Source organism: Canis lupus, chromosome 19 (assembly GCF_011100685.1).
Source record: "Canis lupus familiaris isolate Mischka breed German Shepherd chromosome 19, alternate assembly UU_Cfam_GSD_1.0, whole genome shotgun sequence".
NCBI lineage: Eukaryota > Metazoa > Chordata > Mammalia > Carnivora > Canidae > Canis > Canis lupus.
This window is the reverse complement of record NC_049240.1, coordinates 27,462,174-27,485,564: the sequence shown is the minus strand read 5'-3', so window position 1 is coordinate 27,485,564 and position 23,391 is coordinate 27,462,174. Positions and strand designations below refer to the sequence as shown.

The 23,391-nt window shown below is 38.9% G+C and overlaps 1 protein-coding gene across 1 annotated transcript in view; it reads left to right on the top strand.

Moving 5' to 3' along the window:
- CNTNAP5 (contactin associated protein family member 5) overlaps nt 1-23,391 on the top strand; it is a 785,909-nt gene that overhangs the window by 309,312 nt on the left and 453,206 nt on the right.

The following is a 23,391-nucleotide window of genomic DNA, read 5'->3' as shown; positions in this document are numbered from 1 at the left end:
AAATTTTATCCTATTTATTGAATTATTATTGAATTGATGAAGATTTTGTACACATATTAAGACTTAAAGATGCTATTCCAGATATTATTAGCTTTAGTTTATTAAGACTAACCATACATCAAGAATTGTGTTTTGTACATCATCTCATTTAATCTTAAAAATGATCTTGTAAGATAAGAAAACCTAGGATTTAAGAAAAAAGGAAAATTGCCAGAGCTGGTAAGTGGCTGAGCTTTAAGGTTCAAGGTCAGATTTTTCTTCCTGCAATGTTCATACTTTTTCACTTCATTGACCAATTTATATTGAACTTGAGCTTGGGCAGATTGGGTAGTATGATGTCTCCATACTGTGGTAGAGAAGAAGACAGATAAATGCATAGACTTCAGTTTATTTCCATCTTCATCAAATAAGCATATGCTTTATAGGACTTGCCTTAATATCATGTATTTTAACATTTAATTGCATATCTTGTGCTGTTCACTCTTCTCTCTTCCACATTTCTAATAAAAACTATCAAATCTTTTTTATTCCCCTCTCCCTTCTTTAAAGCAGTTTTGGAACAGACAGCCAAGCATAACACAAATATTCCTTGGGAATCTTACTAAATGTATGGCACCATTGTAGACTTCTGACGATAAAGCAACAATCAAAACAGAGTCCATGCTTTCACAAAATTCATATTCCTCTTGGAAAAAAAAAAACGAAAACAAACACACCAAAAATAAAGAAATAATTTTAGATAATGATATGTATCTTGCAAAAAGTAAAATACTGATCTATTGAATAGAAAATTATTTAGAAACCACAGAAAGGGTTATTCCACTGGAGAAGGGAGAGCTAGGATGTCTGGCACTTGAGCTGGTACTTAACTGTTCAAAACAGGCAGCTATGGGGAAGGAGAGTGTATCTGGGGGAACTGAATTCTATCCAGAAGGAAAGTGAAGTGCAGAGAACCTGATATGGAAGCTAGCTGGGTGTGTCTGGGGATCAACACAGGTCTGATGTAGCTGGGTGGTTGGAGACAAGTACATGTGGCATCAAGAATGGTAGAGAGCAAGGTAGACAGCTATCATGTAGGGATCTTACAGAACTTAGTAAAAAGTATGGAGTTTGAACTTCACTTAAATTGGAATAGACTGCCAACACAATGTTCTACATGAAGGAATAGTGTGATTTGTTTTACCTGTGAGAACAAGTACACCAACTGGGAAAATGGACAGCAGGCAGAACAAGAGTGGAAGAAGTAACACCAGTTACAAAGTCATTGCAGCAGCTCAAGAAAGACATGATTATGGCTTGGACCAGAATGCAATGGTGAGGAAATTTAAAAGTGATCATATTTGATTGAGCCAATGAGAAGGGCTGATGAATTATTTCTAGTATATGAAGAAAAGATAGGAATAGGAGTGTCCCCAAGACTGAGCCTCTTGAGGGCATCTTCTTATGGTGGTGCCATTAACCGACAGAAGTAAGTGTCCAGCAAAAGATCATCTGTTGGCAGATGTGGAAAGGGTGGAAGGTTTTATTTTAGCTCTAAAACTTTGAGTTGCCTATTAGCCAGCCTGCGAGATGTGGAGAATGACCTGCAAGCCAACGGGCTAGAGGATTACATCTATAGACACAGAGTCACTGAGCATTATCAGTGGTAGTTATAGCTATGGGCTTGAATGGGATTGCCTAGGAAAAGACCTTCCTCTTGGTGATGAAGATAATAGGTCACAGGACAACAGAACCCCAGGGCCTCCAGCAGTAGGAAGCAGGAATAGCAGGACCAGGAAGCAGACTGAGAATGAGAGATAGTGAAAGTTTAGGGAAGCAAGGAGGACATGATATCAAGGAAGCAATGTGGGGAAGCAGGGAAACAGAAGCAGGTGGTAGCAACAAGGGGTAGTACAATCTAGGTCAGCTTTATTATTTGCTTTATTTTTGTTACTTGCTTTCGAAGATGAGGGTCATTGAGGCATACTTACATGCCCAGGTGAATGATGCAGTAGAAAAAGAAAGCTGATGACAAGGAGTAACTGAAGAAGGGAAAGGCAGGCAGGAGGATAAAGGTAAGACTGGTTAGCTGGTGCCATGTGCCAAGGGGGGACCCCCTGCTCAGCTGGCTGCTCTGGATGGCGGGTGCCCTATGTGAGCAGATTTAGGCAGGGTATGGCTTTTAGGAAGGGTAGATGAGCAAGTTCTAGTCTGTTTCTGTTATGTTCTAAAAATATGAAGGAGTCATCAGCCAAGTGTGGGAGTGAGGAGGGAATTTTGGAGGTTTGAGAAGAGAGAAGATTGCATGAAATTATCTGCTTATAGAGTGGGAGAGTGAATTTATCCAGCGGTGGTTTTAAAACTCTGAACAACAGATTTGAGTTTCAATTTATTCCCCTCCTCAGCTTCACGATCTTACAAAAACTGTTTAAATATTTTAACCTAGTCTCTTCCATCAATACTATTAAAATAATTATTGAGAATCTTTGCATAAAAACCTTGTGATGTCAGGCGCTTTCATATATAACCTTCGATTTAATCTGTACAATGAGGATAATGACGGTTACTAGAAGATTTTTTGGATGAAATATATATATATATATATATATATATATATATATGAAAGGGCAATATAAACTATTCAAAAAACCAAGCAATTAAAATACTTTGCTGCGATTTTTCTTACCCACAAATCTTAGGTCAAACTATTTGATGGTTGATTGATTTTAAGGACTCTTTCTGGTTTAATCCCTATGTCAGAAGTTTAGAAATTGAATCTCTGTGTCTTTTAAAGCAAAACAAGTTATTTAACATAGAAAGGGCTATCTTTTCTTTCTTTTTTTTTTCTTAATGTTCTTAACATTCCTCAGAGTCCAACATTTTCTTGAAATGAAATTAGGTGTATATTTTGAAATGCGGAGTTTTCAAATGCTCCCTTGCAGACCAGCTGCAAAGTCCTCCCTTTGTCTCAGTAAATTCTGCAAACATACCTTCCATTAGGTTCCAAGCCCCCAGCCCCAGCTCACAGTGGCTCTGTGCATTTCCCTGTCACCTTCCTTTCAAGGAGTTTAAAGCACTTGGCAAACATTAACTCTGGAGTAATGATAACAGTTCTTTAGGGTTGCATAGCTGCAGCCTTCCCTGGAGCCTACTATCTGCATTCATATTGCCTGATTTACTCTTCCATTACCATCTTGAAGCAAATGTTAGCTTTGGACATGTGGACAGGGAAACCAAGGTCTTGAAAGTTTACAGGCATAGCTGTATCGTTTCCCAGTAATGTCCTTCTTCCTAACTTGCCAGCTTCTATCAGCCTTCTGAGGCCCATCGCGGCCCCTCTGCACCATGAAGCCTTCCCTAATCACTGCAGCAATGATCCACACTGCTCCTGAACTACCGTAGTTGCTGTATTGACGGCCCCAGGCAGGGTGCTGCAGTGGTAGGCAATGTGGTCTAGTAGAATGAAAACAACACACAGCAGAACCAAACTGGAATTTCAAGCAAAGCCCATCATTTACTACCTGTTACAGAAAATCTCTGAGCTTCCCTTTACCTTTTTTGTAGAAATTGCAGGGCTTGTTATGAGGGTCAAGACTAATTCATGCAAAGTGCTTCACTAACTTCTTTCTTACCATAATTGGGCTCAATGAATTATAACTCATGAGCTATAATCAACATGTATTTTATCATTTGCTAATTGTTTCAATAAATATGCTTTTATCTTTTTGATAATAATAAGGTCCTGTAGGATATGATAGATATCACATTGTAAGATGTGAGTTCTTAGGTTTGACTTCGCTCACTTGCCTTTATGCTTCCATATTTTCTAACCAGTGTAGTCAAGCCACACATTTCCCTCTAGATAATGCTTTAACCTGGATGTGGAGCCCATTACTTGTTTAGCTTTAAAAGCATTACGATTTCTCCTATTATTTCCCCTTTCATTCATGATTTACTATTAGTGGGTTTTGATTTTCCAGGTATATAATTTTTAAAATGTATTCTGTGGTTATGTATTTTTATTGCATTTCTTTTTTTTAATAAATTTAAAAAAATTTTTAAATTTATTTATGATAGTCATCAGAGAGAGAGAGAGAGAGGCAGAGACATAGGCAGAGGGAGAAGCAGGCTCCATGCACCAGGAGACCGACGTGGGATTCGATCCCGGGTCTCCAGGATTGCGCCCTGGGCCAAAGGCAGGCGCCAAACCGCTGCGCTACCCAGGGATCCCTGTATTTCTTTGTGATCTGTGAACATAGGTCTAGATGTGTTTAAGTCTTGGAATTTTTTGAAGTCCCTTATCTGACATCATGTAAGGTAGATTTTTTTTCTTTTTCATTTTTTTTCATCATGTAATGTAGATATTTATAAATATTCCAAGCATACCAGAGAAGAATGGGCATTCTCTGCTATACTGACTTTACATGGCCACGTTGTATTGAATTTTAACTGCATATAGAACTTAGCACTTCATGCCCCTTCTCTTTCTCACATGGAGACATCTATGTGTGTATGTAGTTGTAGTGGGGAATTTGGAAGTTTACTTGGATTGATTTGGAGAGGTTTGTTTTACTGTCCAATGTAGGACAGAGGATAGAGAGGGGCAATAAGGAAGAGGGGAGATATTTATTGAGTAACTATTATGTATAAGGTCCTTTATATGTATCCCCATTTGGGATAAAGGCATATTATCTTCACTTTAAAGATGAGGAAGCCAAAACTTAGTAAAGATAAATTCAGTCTGAGTTCTTCTGAATCCCAAGATTATCGTTCCTCCTGTTGAATAGAAAAAATAAATAACCATGTTGAATGAGCTATGGATTTGTTTTGTTCTCCCTCTGCTATTTAATTTCCTCAGTCTTATAACCTACAGGGAAAGAACAGGTACTCTTTCTGGGCTAAAGGTGCCCCTACCCATTTTCTTTTGTTCGCCTTACTGTCTGCCTTTCCCATCCATGGCTATACGTTGACAAGTGAGATTGTAGAAGACATGGATGCCATATGGACTCAAATATGGGACTCGTGCCTCACTGGGTTGATTATTCCACAGAAGCAGCTGGTATGTAACAAATGATTAGAGGTCACTTTGCAAATGGCAGACAACCAGCCTTGGAGCAAGAGGTCCCTACCACACCTCACTTTTTGATATAAAAGGCATTTTGTTTTAACACAGATTGAAGATATAAATTAGTTTCGTAGATGTACCAGGGACATTCAGCTTCAAAATCAGGACAAGAAGGCCTGTTGGTAAATGAGGTTGGTTGTTATGTCTGTTCTCATCACAGAAGCATCAAAGGGAAAGGCATATATATCATCATCACTGACATTATGTAAATATTGAATGTTTCCATCATGTTCTGTGCTAGTTACCATGCTAAGCAGTTTTTTGCATGTATTGTTTCACTTTAGCCTTATATCAATCCTGAGAAATAAGTGTGTTTATTATCCCTGGTACCCATAGGCCAAACTAGGCCCCTGTTCCTCTTATTACAGTGATGCTATACAAGAATTTAAAAAAATTGATATGCGATTAATGACTACCTCCCCCCTTAAGACTTTATCCCCTGCAGGGACAGGGTCTGTGTCTGTCTTTTCATAACTCTATCTTTAGTGCTTTGTACAATGCTGGCCACATGATTAAGCACTCAAAAATATATTTTTTTTGGGGGGGGTGCAGGTAAATGAATCTGCTTTTACAGATACTTAAGTAGCAAGTAAGTGGCAGAATTAGGATACAGTTCCAGGCCCATCTGAACATCTTTAAGTACTACATTAAACAAATCTGTGCTTCCTTCTTGACCAAGAAGGATCATACGTATCCCTTCAAGACAAGTAAAATGTCCTTTCTTGAGCAGTGAGAAGAGGCCTCTAAGTGTTCAAGCCCTATATAGGAGCACAATACCTTCTCCAATCTCCACTCCCTTCTTTAGCATTCTGGACAAAGTGTGTTTGTTCTCTTTTTCCTACTTTCTTCCTTTCAGCTGTAGATTCCTAGAGAATGCATCATTCAGTTTATATCTCTGTAGTGTCCAGCATGCAGACAGCATTCATATTTGTTGAGCGAATGAATGAGTGAGTGAATAAGTAAACTTCCGGAGGCTGAATGCAGCTAATAAATGGTGGGCATGCTTAGTAGTAACCAGGATTGAGACACAGGATCAGTCCTTTCACATTGTAGGTGACCTTGGCAATCCTCCAACCTGGTCTACCTCCTTCAGGAATTCCCCCTGCGCCATCCCTGGAGAGCCTGGACAGCCAGCAGGTGATGCTACTACCTCATCATGCAGACTTTCCCATTCTTAAAATAATTCCTTCCAGTTTGTTCTATATCTGTAATTTAAAACTACATAAAAGAAGGCTCACTTTTCTTCAATAGTGATCTGATGGTAATTTTCATCTACTTTTTTCACCATCCTCCTTCCCACACTTTGTATTTTTATCTCTCTTTATCTATCTATCTATCTATCTATCTATCTATCTATCTATCTATCTATCATCTATCTATCATGCCTCAGTGGCTTCAGTGTTCTTTATGTGATCATTCTCAAATATCTTTACAATCTTGTAGCCTCTTCTGATCATACTCTGTAGATGTTTTTCTAAAAATACATCAGTCATCTCAACCCCCACCCCAACACACACTTCAGATTTGGCCTGATAAGTAGAGGCTAACTGGAATGTCATCCCTCCACTGGGGACAGACATTGGCTATTTTGCCTACTATGTTACATTGCTAATTTTCTTACAATCCATTATTTTCAAGGAAGAAGCTTGGTGTGTGTTTTTCTCTTGTTGTTTTGAGTTTTGTTTTTGTTTTAAATTAAATCTCTGGATTTGTACTCTGAGATCAGAATGAATAGAAATGGAGGCTAATTTTGAGTTCAGTCCATTGCCATTGAATCTTAGCCAGTATTTCCTGAGAAAACCAAGCCTAAGGCCAAAGCTGTTTTTTTTAATAATTTCTTTTTTTTTTAAAGGTTTTTATTTATTTTTCATGAAAGACACAGAGAAAGAGAGAGAGAGGCAGAGACACAGGCAGAGGGAGAAGCAGGCTCCTGATGTGGGTCTCGATCCTGGGACTCCAGGATCATGTCCTGGGCTAAAGGCAGGTGCTAAACCCCTCAGCCAACCAGGGATCCCCGCCAAAGCTGTTTTGACAAATGAAAGTCCAAGGAAGCAAAAGTAAGGATAAAGGGGATGGAGGAGGAAAAAGAGGGAAGGCCACTATAAAGAAGTGACATTCTAAGCTGGTCACATCTCCTTAAGACTTCCTAGTGGCCTCATGGAGCTACTACACATCCTAACAGCATGCCCAAGTACCAAGGGGAGGAATTTATCCATCAACTCTGTGTCATTGATCAATTACCTCTCCATGTGCTACCTCCTCACATATTCAGTTGACCATCTGTGAACACAGACTGCCCCTAGGGCAGGAGCATAGAGATGTGTGGCTTGGGCTCAACCTGATGTGCTGTTAGGCTGTAGTTGGGAGGGCTGGAGCTGGAAGAGCATTTGCTGCTGGAGGGATCCTGCCCTACAGCAGGAGCAGCCACCACAGCCCCCAGAACTCAGGATCCATGCAGAGCACCTGGGGAGCCACTCCCGCATTGCAAGTGTGGGGCTCTTCAGAGACCTCTGGATGCGACTCATCACACTTGAGTGGGTTATATCCTTCCTTCGTCCTGTGTTTATCAAAACTCTTGGCTTTTAAGAAGCTTAGGGAGCAAGCCTCACTCAGCTTAAGCATCAGTTTTCTGGGAGGGTATTTTGTGAGCCTTCATTCTAGGCCAGGTACCAGGATTACGCACTCTTAAGGAATAGATAGGCACCTTTCCTCCCCTTTCATCATCACGAGTCCATCTGTGTGAGTATTACATTATGTCCATCCTGGGCCTGACTTCAGACCTAGCACAGGGCTTTTTTTTTTTTTTTTTTTTTTTTTTCTTTCACCATTACCCCAGTGCTTTACAGAATGTCAAGCACACAAAAGGGCTTAGTGTTCATTCATTCAGGAGCCAAAGTGAATAAGCTGTGTTGATGGGACCTGAGAGACTAAAGGAACCCATTTCCCCACACACATCTTCTTTCCAGAACCTCAATTCAGTAGAGCCAAACTCAGTGGGGGCAAATGAAAGGAAACAGAACTAAAACAAAACAAAACAAAACAGACAGACAAAACACCTTTTCTGTGGGGTAATGTTTAGGTACAGATAGGAAATGCAAACAAAAAGTTTGAAAATCTAATAAAATGCATTGCTTAAAAATACATATATGTCCCTACAATATGGGAGAAAAGATTGTCTACTGGAAATACTAACATTTCACCTTTCTCCTTTCCAATCCCACTCAAAATAAAATTCTACAAGTTTTTTTTTTTGTTTGTTTGTTTTTATATGCCGATTTTCTACCAGTAATAAGAATATGACATTTAGTGTCTTTCTTACTCATTCGATGCTTTCACAGCCCCTGGTATGGTTAATTAGCCCCTAGGTTATGTCTCTTGCCTTCTAAAATAGGCTTTTGCTTCTATGTTTTTCACACCAGAACTAGTTTTTGACAGGCAAAAGGAATACATATACTTAACAAATAATTTAATTATTCACATAATAAGATTCTGGTATTAGTTTTGTTGAGACAAAAAACAAAACAAAGGCATTTCTGCCTTTCACAGAGAATACAGATGCAAACAGATGCAAAAAATTGGTAGACCTTTATTAAAAAAAAAAAAAAAAACTAAACTAAACAACAACAACAGTAAGAACAACAAAGCATGCTTTGGTCACCGATGTGAAGGTGAGCCCCAAAGTCCTGTCCAGCTAAAGAATCAGAGGTGTAAGTCCCCCAAAAGCATGCCTAAACATAGCAAAAATTTCATAGGAAGTGAATTTGGTCTGGTCTCCCAGTTAACAAACCATGGGCTAGTCCCTCTCCTTGGCTTCAGATAACCCAACTGCTTGACCAAATCAACTGCTAGATGCTTTTCATTTATTTATTGTATGTTCACGTGTGATTTTAGTTCCTCATCTGCATCCTCTGGTTCACCCCTCACCTGTCTACCTATCAGCTTGACAGCCAGCCCTGATGAGTGACTTCTGACTTCCTAAATTTCACAACATTTGTTCCCAGTAGGTAGGAAAGTTGACTTTCCAGCAGAATTTCTCTATTGGAAAACCAGAGCAGCCCACCAGTCCCTTTCTCCTGGCCTACACTTGCTGATCCCAATCAGCTTATAAGAAAGGAGACAATGGTAGACAAAGACAACCAGAGGTGAACATACTGAAGAGAAACGCAGTGGCATATAATTGGAGGCACCTAATTGACTAAACTATACAACCTGGGAAAGATTCATTTGTGTAGCAGCTGAGGCAAAAATGGTAACATGTTGAGTTGCATACTCTTCATCTATATTAATAGAAAATATACATTTAGTTTTGAAATAAGTTATTTTTCTATGATTAACTCAAGAAGGAATTATTTAATCACACCTCTATATAAAGTCATTGAATGTCATCATGGGCAGTGCATTAAAAAGTAGTTTTACACGCCATGCATAAAAGATGTGACAAAAATGCAGTTCAGCGATATTTTTGCACAAGATCAGGAAAGCATATCCACTCTCCATAAAGGCAGAGAACTAGGATTGAGACAGTGTTGTAAAGGCATTTCTGCAAGGAAGATATAATGAGAAGATATAACTGCGAAATCAGTTTTAAGAGCTGTGGGTTCACTTATTATTCTGCATTGTCCTGTAGAAATGTTAAATTTTGAAGCCAAACCAGCATGGGTTTAGATCTCGATTCTATGAATTACCAGAAGTGTGCCATGGAGATGTTATTTGAATTCTGTGTGTCTGAGTCTTCATCAAAAGATGGGTATAAATAAATCTATCTCACAGAGACTGTTTAGGGAATTAGCTAAAATAACAGATTCCTAATGTGTGTGTGTGTGTGTGTGTGTGGAAGCTATTACATAACAGATGCATAATATTTGCTAAGAATGATGTATAAGGAGTAAGATGTTTTGCACACTGAAGATATTTTAAATGTTAAACTATTAACATATTTGTGTTAACAAGAACAGAAAATATAGAACTTTTAAACTGAAAGTAGACACAACTTGATCATAAAAATGGATGGAATTGATAAAGTCATCTTGTTGAGTTCAATTTATTGACCTACTCACATCACTTTGTACCTGGCACCGGAATAACTCAGATAATAAAAATAGAAGAAAGTGGCCCCCTTCACTCATTGACCTCAGGAAACTGCCATTTGCACTGGGGGAGTGGTAATGTGGCAGTCTGCCTCAGAGCTTTTCTTGGTAATCTTTGAGCCTTTTGTTTTAGTACTGGTGTAGAAACCCTAAACGGGACTAGTGACAGTATCATTAATCCAGAGCACTTGCTGTTCTCGCCAAAAAAGGCAAGGTGAGACCAGGCATCAGGAATGACAGCTGAAAAAGGCAAGGAGCAAGTAATCAAACGTTGCTCAGAGTGAGAAAGGTGACAGAGGATGTGGATCTGGATGAAAGACACAGAGCAAAGTGACCTCTACCATCTCTGCTTTGTTCAGAAACCTTAAATTGAAGCATAAAGATATTTATCATGGGAACCTTTTAAAGGGCCAATTAGCATTTACCATATACCAGGACTGCTTACTGTGAAGAAATGTTAGCAGGAATGAAGAACTATAAAAGCTGACAAGGAAAAGGTCAAATAATCTAAACAGGATAAAATGGTGTATACTCAACAATTACCCCTGATGATGGAAAGAAATGGCTTTGATTGCCTTTAAAAGGAAAACAGTTAAAAGGATGCTAATCCTTTAAGCCAGTTGTCTTTATAAGTCTCTAGGAATGGGTTAGTTAAATGAAATCTCTAAATAGCTCAGTAAGTCAGTTCACAAAACCAAAATCTCTTTAATGGAGACAGAGCTCTCATGCATTTTGACAGCCACATTGGAAATTAAGACTGAGATTATATCATAACAAAGTAAAGCCATAATGAAATTTATTCATTCGATCCTGCCGTCTCTGTCAAAATCCCTAGTTCCTGCTCTGAATAATTTGCTCAGATATGTTTCCTATGTAATATTTGATTAACTCTAACTTTTGGTTTATATTGTGTTTTTTACCAAAAGAAAATATGGAAGGAAGGAAGGAAGGAAGGAAGGAAGGAAGGAAGGAAGGAAGGAAGGAAGGAAGGAAGGAAGGAAAAAAGGAAAAAAAATTCTTTGATCAATTTGTTTTGGCAATTTGGATATCAGGTTAACTGAGGAATTATGAAAAAAGCACTTTTAAAAATACCACTTTTCAGAACTTTTCCTTAAATATATTCTGGGATGTGCAAGACAATTGAGATAATCTACATTGACCTCAGAACACTCCTTAACATTGTTTGGCTTTTTAGTTTGCTTTATAACCAATTTCCAAATATTAGCTTATGTTATCTTGTGTTTTTTTTTTTTTCCTCCTGATCATTGAATCTAAACATGGGAATGAGAGAATATAGTTAAGTGGCATAGTTTTTTTTGTTTGTTTGTTTGTTTGTTTTTGTCAGCTCTGAGCCTATCTATGCCTGTTTACTGTCACATGCTGTAAAGTGTGGAGACTGTTATGTGGCATCCCTGAGCTCCTGGCCTACAAGGATCCCTTTTCTCCTTAATTCTCACAGTGTTAGCCAAACCTCCATTTTTCATGACTTCTCTAACCTCTAAATATTTCTGAGATGCTGAAAAATATGTACATGTCCTTCAAATCCATCCTGGCGGTTACTCTTCATTTCAGCCAGGACTCGAGGCCTTTTTGCTATATCAGGATTTATGTCTCCAAGCTCCCCTAGGTGAAGACACAGTTCCCTCAAAGAATTCTCTAAATACCATTTAAAACTCAACTGTAGAGTTTGGATATAAGAAAGCAGCTTGGAAATAAGTAAAAGAAAATTACAATCTAGTACGACTTCAAACCGATTATCACATGTTAGAGATCCTAGACCAGCTTGCTCAGCACCTCCTAGCAGGCTATCCTGAGGTGCATCTCTCTTCTGTTGGCATTTCACTCTGTTGCAGACACTCAGGTAACTGTCTAGCCTCTACAGGGTGCCTTTGCCTGGATTGCCTATGTTCCAAAACCATTGGTGCCACTCCTCCTGGCTTACTCCAAGGGGGCAGGACAGTTTCCCTCACTTCAAGTGCAGGCTTGCTCTGAGCACAGTCAATATGCAGAGGAGCTACACATGTCCTTATTCCAGGTGTCACTCCACCCAAACCAGATTTTGGCTTTACTTTGGGAAGATCAAGGACTAACTGAAGCATTGTGTTTTATTTCTACAAAACAATTTGCGATTTCTTTCCATACATGAATGAATCAGTGCAAGCCAGCTTTAAACTAGCTGTTCATCCTGGATTCCAACAACCAAAGTTTTAAAATATTTGGAGTAAATTAGAGAACTCTGTAGGAGATATCCCTCATATTTTTAGGTGTTTCTAATATTTAATTGTTACAGCCATTGTGTCCTTTTCTAGCTGTTAATAAAAGAGAATAAAGAGATGGAAACAGGAGAGACAGAAATGATACATCCCTAGGCCAGCACCAGCACCATAGCTCCTAGCAGAACATGGCTTAGACCCCCAGGGACAGTTTGAGCCCAACCTGACCCTATATGACAAATGATATATTATTCAAGAGAAGGAGAAGATGGGTCATAGACATGTGATGAGCATTTGCTGCATGGAAGATTACTACGTATTTTGTATGTACCATTATCTTCTATCCTTACAACAGCCCTGCGATGCACACACTGCCATGATCCCCATTTTACAAAGGCATAAAGAGCTAAGGTAACTTATGGAAGCCCCATTGTGATGGAGACAAGAGTGGTCTCCATTGGGTTGAATTTTACCCTTCTTTTTGAATGCACTCTTGCTCCTGAATCATGCTTTCTGCCTGCACTCCATAGGAATCTAGTTGAGCTCAGATTTAGCCAAAAATCCCATGAAAATGTCAAGACCACTTGTCACAGCAGTTATCTATTTACTTTTTTTTTCCCATGTTAGCCATGATAAATCCTCAGGTGAGTCTTCTGAAAGCTAAGTTCACTCAAGGAATGTAGACTCTAACAGAGGAGCATTTATCCTTTGCAGTTGATAAAGCAAGGGAAAGAACCAAGATAGAAAGAGGTGGGGCTGTGTGTCCACCTTATAAGGTCAAGCTTTAAGCCCATGTTTAATACATGATAGTAGGCAAGTGAGAAGGTTATGAGATGCAATTATATATAAAATCCCACACTACAAAATGATTATTCTTTCATTATAAAAGTCCTGGGTGCACAGGCATTGCTATAAAACAAAATAGAAAGTATTAAGTGCCCAGACGGAGTTAGAAATAACATACAATTGCAGTTCAGAGGACAAGAAGACCATGGTTCCTAAAAAGCAAACCGCGTGGGTCGAGGAGAACTAAGGCTTGAACAGATGGGCAGCCCTGTGCTCGCATCCCGGCTCCACTGCCGGGGATTCACTGGACCTCTAAGTCTCAGTCTCCAAAAGGCCCAGGAAAAATGTAGAGTGATGGCAGAATGGCAGATGGCAGAATGCTTGCCTGGATCATGATTGACATTCGATAAATATGAGCCCCCTCCCTCTTCTGCCTGGGGAATTAAGATTTGTTTAATAAACAAATTGACATTCGATGTGGACTTGATAAATAATTATGACCTAACTAAACATGTAGAACTAACAATAGTAATAGTATTTATACGGGTAATACTTTATGCCAGAACTTCATACTTCTTGCAAGAACTATTCTAAGCAATACCCAAGCCATCTATATATATGTATATATTACTTAGGATAATTCTGGCATGATATATGAAACATGTATGTGTTAACAAATATACACATAGGGGCACCTGAGTGGCTCAGTGGTTGAGTGTCTGCCTTTGGCTCAGGACATGATCCCAGGGTCCTGGGATTGAGTCCCACATCAGGCTCCCTGCATGGAGCTTGCTTCTCCCTCTGCCTATGTCTTTGCCTCTCCCTGTGTGTGTCTCTCATAAGTAAATAAATAAAATTAAAAAAAAAAACAAATATACATACAGACATGCCTGCACACACACACACACACACACACACACATTTCAATAATCCTGAGGAATATACACTCTCATCCTCATTTTAAATTTGGACAGATATTAGTACAGAAACATTAGGTACTCATCCAAGTTCTCCCACCCACTAAAGATTTGAACTTAGGCACACGCTCTAAAATCTGTTCTCCTAAATCTACACTGACATGCTATAAAAGCATAGCATGAAGGTACTGAACAAAATTCCATGTAATACCCAGGGCCACTGACAGTGAAAAGCCTAATTTTTGGACTTCACAGGGCATGCAGGGATTGTGAGAAATAAGACTTATAAAACAGAATAGGATCAGCTGACAGGGCCTCGAATGCCATGCTAAGGAATTCAAAATGCCTGTTTGGGTTCAGACATGGTCAAGAAAGAAGTCAGACCAAGTGTAGAATTATCTAGCTGGATAGTCTGAAAGCAACTATTATAATTTGGGGATGAAGCAGAGTATGAACAGGGCCTGAGTGTTCCTTGACACAATAAGGTACAGATGCATTATCCAAATTGAATCCTCTCTATTCTATCTGGAGCATGCAGACCTCCCTGTTACTTATGCGCAGGGGCAGCAAGAAGGACAGTTAATGTGAGCAGCAGCAGCCACTGTGCAAACTATTGGAGAAGAGCTCATCAATTTGTAGTTCTAGGGAATCTTTTCTTGGAAGAGGGAAGTTTTAATATATAATTCCTTTCATAAGTATTACTATTCCCATTTAATACAGAAAGAGAACCAAGATTCTGAAAGACAGAATAAATGGCCTTTGGCTATCTGTGAAATAATGGTAGGAGGTTGTTTTCAAGGGTACCTTCATTGAAAGCCCAGCAGCTTCATCAGGCAGCTGAGGAACCAGTAACACAGTTCAAGAAGGGTCAGCGATAATAATTGACATGAAGAATGAAAATGTCATGTATTTCCCCCCTGCCATGTGTCAGGTGCTAGAGACACAAAATGACCAGGGAGGAAGTCTTCAAGGTCATTGTTATCTGCAGGAGGGGACCAGAATAATGCACACATTTCAGCCCTGTTGGTGTGATGCCATGACCGAAGAGATAGCAAGTATCAATAAGGGGAGTGTCACCAGCTTAAACAAAGAGGTGGGGAAGAGCACAGCAGAAAAGGACCTTAAAGTAGGAGTCTGTTGATGTGTTTGAGGGAAATTCTAGCAGTGTGGTACCATAGAAGGATATGGTAAGGAGAGAAGCAGAAGGAGATGGTTTGGAAAACAGGCTTTATAGGGCATACTAGAAATTTTCCCTTGATTTTATTTTATTTTTTATTTTATTTTATTTTATTTTTTTTTAATTTTTTTTTCTTTTTTTCTTTTTTTTTCCCTTGGTTTTAAAAGTAATAAACTCTCTTGTAAGAAAGAAGGCCTCGCCTCAGCAATCAGATAACAAAAAGATATAAAAGGCATTCAAATTGGCAAAGAAGAAGTCGAACTTTCCGTCTTTGCAGATGACATGATACTGTACATAGAAAACCCAAAAGACTCCACCCCAAGGTTGCTAGAACTCATACAGCAATTTGGCAATGTGGCAGGATACAAAATCAATGCCCCAAATTATTGTCATTTCTATACACTCACAATGAGACTGAAGAAAGATAAATTAATGAGTCAATTCCATTTACAATTGCACCCAAAAGCATAAGATACCTAGAAATAAACCTAACCGAAGAGGTAAAAGATCTATACCCTAAAAACTTCAGAACACTTCTGAAAGAAATTGAGGAAGACACAAGGAGATAGAAAAATATTCCATGCTTATGGATTGGAAGAATTAATATTGTGAAAATGTCAATGCTACCCAGGGAAATTTACACATTTAATGCAATCCCTATCAAAATACCATGGATTTTCTTCAGAGAGTTGGAACAAATCATCTTAAGATTTGTGTGGAGTCAGAAAAGACCCCAAATAACCAGGGGAATATTGAAAAAGAAAACCAGAGCCAAGAGCATCACAATGCTGGATTTCAAATTGTACTACAAAGCTGTGATCATCAAGACAGTGTGGTACTGGCACAAAAACAGACACATAGATCAGTGAAACAGAATAGAGAACCCAGAAATGGTCTCTCAACTCTGTGGTCAACTAATATTCGACAAAGGAGGAAAGACTATCCACTGGAAAAAGGACAGTCTCTTCAATAAATGGTGCTGGGAAAATTGAACATCCACATGCAGAAGAATGAAACTAGACCATTCTCTTACAACATACACAAAGATAAACTCAAAATGGATGAAAGATCTAAATGTGAGACAAGATTCCATCAAAATCCTAGAGGAGAACACAGGCAACACCCTTTTTGAACTTGGCCACAGCAACTTCTTGCAGGATACATCTATGAAGGCAAGAGAAACAAAAGCAAAAATGAACTATTGGGACTTCATCAAGATTAAAAAAAAAAAAAACAGCAAACTAAATAGTCAACAAAACTAAAGACAACCTACAGAATGGGAGAAGATATTTGCAAATGACGTATCAGATAAAGGACTAGTATCCAAGATCTACCAAGAACTTATTAAACTCAACAGCAAACAAATATACAATCCAATCCTGAAATTTTCAGAAGACATGAACAGAAATCTCATATAGGAAGACATAGACATGGCCAACAAGCACATGAGAAAATTCTCCGCATCACTGGCCATCAGGGAAATACACATCAAAACCACAATGAGATACCACCTCACACCAATGAGAATGGGGAAAATTAACAAGAGAGGAAACCACAAATGTTGGAGAGGATGTGGAGAAAGGGGAACCCTATTGCACTGTTGGTGGGAATGTGAACTGGTGCAGCTACTCTGGAAAACTGTGTGGAGGTTCCTCAGAGAGTTAAGAATAGAGCTACCCTACAACCCAGCAATTGCATTGCTGGGATTTACCCTAAAGATACATACTCAGTGAAACACTGGGACACCTGCACCCCAATGTTTATAGCAACAATGTCCATAATAGCCAAACTATGGAAGGAGCCTCGATGTCCATCGAAAGATGAATGGATAAAGAAGATGTGGTTTATGTATTCAATGGAATATTACTCAGCCATTAGAAACAACGAATACCCACCATTTGCTTTGATGGAACAGGATGCTATTATGCTGAGTGAAGTAAGTCAGTTGAAGGACAATTATTTTATGGTTTCACTCATACGGGAAATATAAAAAATAGTGGAAGGGATTATAGGGGAAAGGAGAGAAAGTGAATGGGAAAAATCAGAGAGGGTGACAGAACATGAGAGACTCCTAACTCTGGGAAACGAATAAGGGGTAGTAGAAGGGGAGCTGGGCAGGGGGACGGGGCGACTGGGTGACAGGCACTGAGGGGGGCACTTGACAGGATGAGCACTGGGTGTTATTCTATATGTTGGCAAATTGAACTCCAATAAAAAATATACAATAAAAAAAAGATTGTTTAAATGGAGTAACGCTAGAGGGAGAAAAATTATCTGGTGCTTCTCACAGTCAGTCAGGGAAGAACTGATGAAGGTGGTGCAGAGGAAAAAAAGAAGTGAACCATTCACCAGATGTTTTCTATGTTCCCATGTACTCAGGGTCACACCTGAGTACAAATATCCAGGTATTTGATTTCAAGTAATTAACCACACTATCAGCAGAAATGAAATATTTTTGTATGCATTTTTTTCTTCCTTTCTTTCCTCCTTCCTTCTTTCCTCCTTCATTTCTTTCTACTTCATGTGTTCCTGAAAACATCAACCACAGTGTGATATCACCTCACACTTGTTAGAATGGCCGTCATTAAAAAAACAAGAGATAAATGCTGGTGAGGATGTGGAGAAAAGGGAACCCCAGTGCTCTGTTGGTGGGGTTGTAAATTGGAACAGCCACTATGGAAAACAGTTTGGAGGATCCTCAAATAATTAGAAATAGAACCACCATATAGTCCAGCACTTCCACTTCTGCGAAAATATCCAAAGGAAATGAAAACACTAATAAAAAAGGATATCTATACCTTCATGTTAACAGCCACATTATTTACAATTGGCCAAGCCACAGAAACAAGCTAAGGATCCATTGGCAAATGAATGGATAAAGGAGGTGTTGGGGGAGGGGGACTGGATGGAGGTGGTCGGAACCTAGAAACTACCAGTTATCAGATAAATACTAGGGATGTAACACACAGCATGATGACGGCTGTAGCTTGCACTGCCATGTGATATCATAGGGGAGTCATTGAGAGTAAACCCTAAGAATTTTCATCACAAGGAGAATTTTGTTTTCCTTTTCTTTTTATTGTATTTCAATGAGATGATGGATATTATCTAAACCTGTTGTGGGAATCATTTCACAATATAGGTAAGTCAAACCACCATTCTGTATACCTTATACACTGATGTGTGTCAATTATTTCTCAATAAAATGAGAAAAAATGGAAGTTCTAATTTTCCCTAGGAAGAGTCCTTGCTTAAGCTACTCACAAGTTAACAACAACAAAGCTGAAAGCTAAGAGCAGAAATGGAACTAAGGAGGAAAGGAGAAGAGAAGTAGATCATGATAAACTTGGCCTATAATATGGTTTTGCCAAAGGCTGACAATGAGCTAAAATCTTCTCTTCTGAGTGCTAGTTTGAGATCCAAATCTCAGGAAAACGAATGGGGGAAAAAGACACATGTTGCCTGCTTTCATGCTCTTATTTCTAGAGAAATCTGCTCTCTCCTCAAAGATTTCTATTCAGCAAGGTTAAATTATCTTAAGAGAAAATCAGCTACATGACAGGTGAATTGGAACTTATCACTGGTGTACACATTGCTATTTGGAAGTGAACCCATAAAGCACTATGAAGGAAATAATGGTAACAGCATCCTAGAACCTTTTAGTCTTCTATTTGTCCTCATGGGACTAGAATCAGGCTTAGCCTCTTCTCTGGCCAATTGAATGTAAAGGACTGTGGGAACCAGACTCATAATCTGCAAATAGCTTTTGAGGCCAACAATTGGACCCTCATAGTCAGAATAACATTAAGGAGGAATTATGCACAGTGTGTGTTACCCACTCTCTCTTTGTGACACGTGTCCCTCAGGTAGTTTCTGATAGGTTGGATAGCACAGGCTTTCTTAACTATATAGATTGAAACTTCACTGTCCCTTTGCCTCTCTGAAGTGCTCTAGTCTAGGAATTAAGAGCATTAAAGTCAGCTATGGTAGTGGAAGTTACTCTCATATGTGATCTTGTTTCAATGCCCCCTTCAACTAATGATCTTTCCTTGAAAAAAATGTCTTAAAAACTCCATCTTTGGTTTTCCCTCCAAATTGTGAATATGAGATTCTCTCAAGATATTATGTACACATTCCTAGGGAGCACAGTTCCTTTAAGATATTCTATGCAAATATAGTAGGGTTCCATAATGAAACAAGTTAAGGGAACAAATGTGGAATCTTCCTTCATTCAGCTTTACCTGTGATTCCAGGTAAGACCCTGGTCTCTTGAAGCTTGCAGTGACAGAGACAAATAAGTAAAGCAAGATGCATTTAGAAAGGAAAATAAAGAAAGACAGGAGGGCAGGCTGTGCTGGAGAGGGAAAAGGAGTTGGCAAGATCCCTTACTAAGGCCAATGAAGAGCACATGAAGGGATTAAAGAGTTCAACAGTCTTTCCATCTTGGTATTTACCAATGACTTTACTCTGGACACATCAATTAGTCTCTTTCCAACTCTGGGCTTGGCCTTTACTATAATGTCCCTTTGCTCTAGGTCCTGTAGTACAAGACCAGGCCCTCTTGGTAACCCCCCAAGATCAGTTCTCCATTTTATTGAGGAGGAAGTTCATAAAGCTTCCTATTCCTTTTTCAGAAATCAGAAGAAGGCAGAGCATTGCCTCTTTTTGTTTTCATGAAGTGTGAAAAACATGATTTTGCTAAGTGGGTATTACAGTTTTCTCCAGTTGTGCACCATATGGTCAAGCTCCCATACATTTTGGTGTTCTAGCTCTCAACACAGAGATGGAAATGTAAATAGATGACATTGTTGTCAACACTCACTTTATTACCCCTTATACTTATTGCAGCAAAAGTCAAATAAAAATCAGAACATCTGAATAAATATAGCAATGACAGTAGAAGAATTTGATGCCTCAAATATATACTCATATTTAAATAGATACTTATCAGTACATGCATAGTGTCTTTAAGAATAATTAGGGATCTGGATGATCCAAGTCCAAGAACAAAATTCCATGTTTCTATTTAGCTGTGGGGTGATATACCTGATTTTCACATTATTAGTCAATCATATTTTATTATCTATAAAATGTGACCCATATCAATAATTGTCACAAGGAAGCTGATAACCTAATTGTATGCATAAGGTTCCTCTTGGTCTAGGAAGAGTTTTAAGTAACTTAACTCAGGAACTTCTTTTAAATCAATGATGATTTGTTAAAGCTACAAATGGGCAGAGGCCAATGGTGATATGAGAACCCTTCAACTTTTACTTTATTTTTTATTTTTATTTTTTTTCAACTTTTACTTTAACAAAGCTTTAGCAATGCCTTTTCCTGGTGCTTGTAACTCTTGACATTCAATGAACTCTTTTTGTACTTGAGTTATTGATGGAATTGTTTTCATGCAAGTAGTTACAGAGGAACACACTGAGTCATCAAACTAGGAGAACAATGAGGAAATGGGATATAGAATTAATCACTCTTGATGGAAGAAGTGGAGGTAGAGATCCAGATGTCATGGCCATGTTGTGCTGCTTCTATGAGAAACCAGTTGTCTTGCCAGGAACTGGGCACTGGGTTCTAAAGGCACTGGTGCCTCCAATGAGACAGGTATTTGATGGAGGACGTTACCTTTAATCTTTGTAAGTTACTCAGTAACTTCGGCTGGCAAGTCTTACTATCTCCATTTACTAGGATTAAACAAGAATGAGTGTGTGATGGGTTAATGCCTCTGGGGACTTTATTTTATACCTGATGAGATTTCATGCGAAAACTTTTATATGTGTAAATTAATAATAAAGTCACCGCTATTAGGACCGATATTAGGATTCCATTTTCTAAAGTGGCCACACAGTAACCATATTTCAAGAGGATGATTGACAGTTAAGGGGAGAGTGGAGCAAAATGACAATTAACTGTTGACTGCATAAGACTGTGTGTGACAGAGGTTGTGTCAGGTTTTGTGTGTGTGTGTGTGTGTGTGTGTGTGTGTCAAGGTTTAGATGGGAGTGAGGAAATACTCATGCCTCATGCTGGAAGGCATTTCTACTGCTACAAATAGAGGAGAAAACAAATATCCCTTCAGTGATACAGTCACATAATCTGGAAAGAGCAAGAACACATCATTCTTAAGAGAAGGAACAGAACATGAGTGTGTGATTATAACTAGCAGGGTTCCACCTGAATGCCCCACTTAACTTGTGGTCAAGGTCAAGTGGAAGTGAGAGTTTTTCTCTCCTGTTGCCCTGAATCCTTGAATTGTTGTACTCTGGAGGCCACATTGACAATGGAGGCAAAGTGGATGGTGGCATGGATTAGTTTTCCTCTTTGCCAACTATCAGGATTAAGCAACAGAAGTGGAGCCATTCTTATATAACAATCAAGTTCAGGGTGGTCTTCTAGCCCAATTAAATCACTGTCTATGAAATTCAAATAGATACATGACATCTGTGCTTATAATGATATAATAATGTCATGTACTACAAACAAGAGTAGAATAAAAAATAATTCAGCAGTCTGTCTTCTTTTTACACCCCTAAAATCTATCACTTAGGGAATATAGTCAGTGATATTGTAATAGTGATGTATGGTGACAGATGGTAGCTACATTTGTGGCGAAAATGGCATAACACATGAACTTGTCAAATCACCATGTTGTGCACCTGAAACTAATGTGACACTGTGTGTCAATTATACTCAAATTTTAAAAATGATAAAAAAATAAATAAGTGCTTAAAAAAAGAAAGAATTCCTGTCAGCCACCAATAGTGTCCAGTGCCTAACACCTATCTCTTTCATTTCCTTTTCTCTAAGTGCCTGTCTGAAATATCCATTTCAACACATACCCCTACAGAGCAGTTTGGAACATTGAAGTCTGAGTGGGTTTTTCAGTTTAAGTTTTAACTCTGTGGTTTGCATGTTAATTACCCTCTGCCTTATTAAATATATCTTATTAAACTTAAAAAAATTGCATTTCTAATTAGCTCTGAGCTGCTAGTCCTTCCTTAGCTTTCATTTGTACTGTTTTTCTGGGAGAACCCTTTGAATGTCATTCAGAAAATTTAAGTATGATTGACAAATGCCTTGCATGGGGCTTGAGAGTATTAATAAGTCACAGTTTCAGAATATACTCTCACAAAAAACATTTTTACACAAGAATTGGCGATCAGAACTTCTTTCACTCTCTGTGAGTATTGTGTGTATCTGTGAGAATCTATTAGGTGCCATGTCATTTGCATATAGCATTTAATGTAAGATTCACAACTGCCTTGGAGACTTTATTTTCACTCTTCTCCTGATGAGAAAACCAAGAGTCAGAAAAGTTGTCTTCCTTTGCGTATCCATTCATTCAATGAATTCAGCAATTTACTAATAACTGTGTGAGCCAAGTCAGGGTGCTGTTGGTAACTCACTGATTTTGAAATAACTACAGTGCACAGATTTGCTTTGGGTTACTGAATGCCATTTCAGCCATACCTTTAAGACATACTGTTTCCTGCACTAAGCATTTCAGTTTAAAATAAGATACAGTCTATATCCCCAAAGGAATTACAGCCCTAGTTCCTTGCTGAGGATGACAGAGCAAATCAGCAGGGTGGTTAGGATTAGCACTCAAAGCTTATCTCCTTTCTCTCCCACTCTCCTGCTTCTTTTAAAACAGACCCTTAGGCAGCATGATGATTGGCAGAGCACCAGACTTGAAATAGGTCTCCCTGAGAATTCCTGATATTCCGTGTCAAGGTTACAGAGGCGGAGTTTGGTTGTTGCACCTGTTAGTTATTGCTCAAACTGCAGTTAGGCAAATTAATGACATCTTCCCCGTGGCACCTGGATGCTTGCAATCTCACTGCCAAAGTCATCAGTGGGGTTGGCTCAATGGGATGTATTTGCGAAGCCATTTGAGTTGCTCTGGTGGCAGCTAACACATACCCATCCATTCTCCACCAATAATTGCCAGTGGCCGTCCCGTCTTAGCCTCATAGTTTGTGCCTACTCGGTTAGCTGCCTAGTAAAGAGTAAGAAGAACATCAGCGTCTTCATTATGACCAACGTTCTTCCATTCATAAGCCAAAATGTTGTTTGCTGTTAAGGAATGAACGTCTTG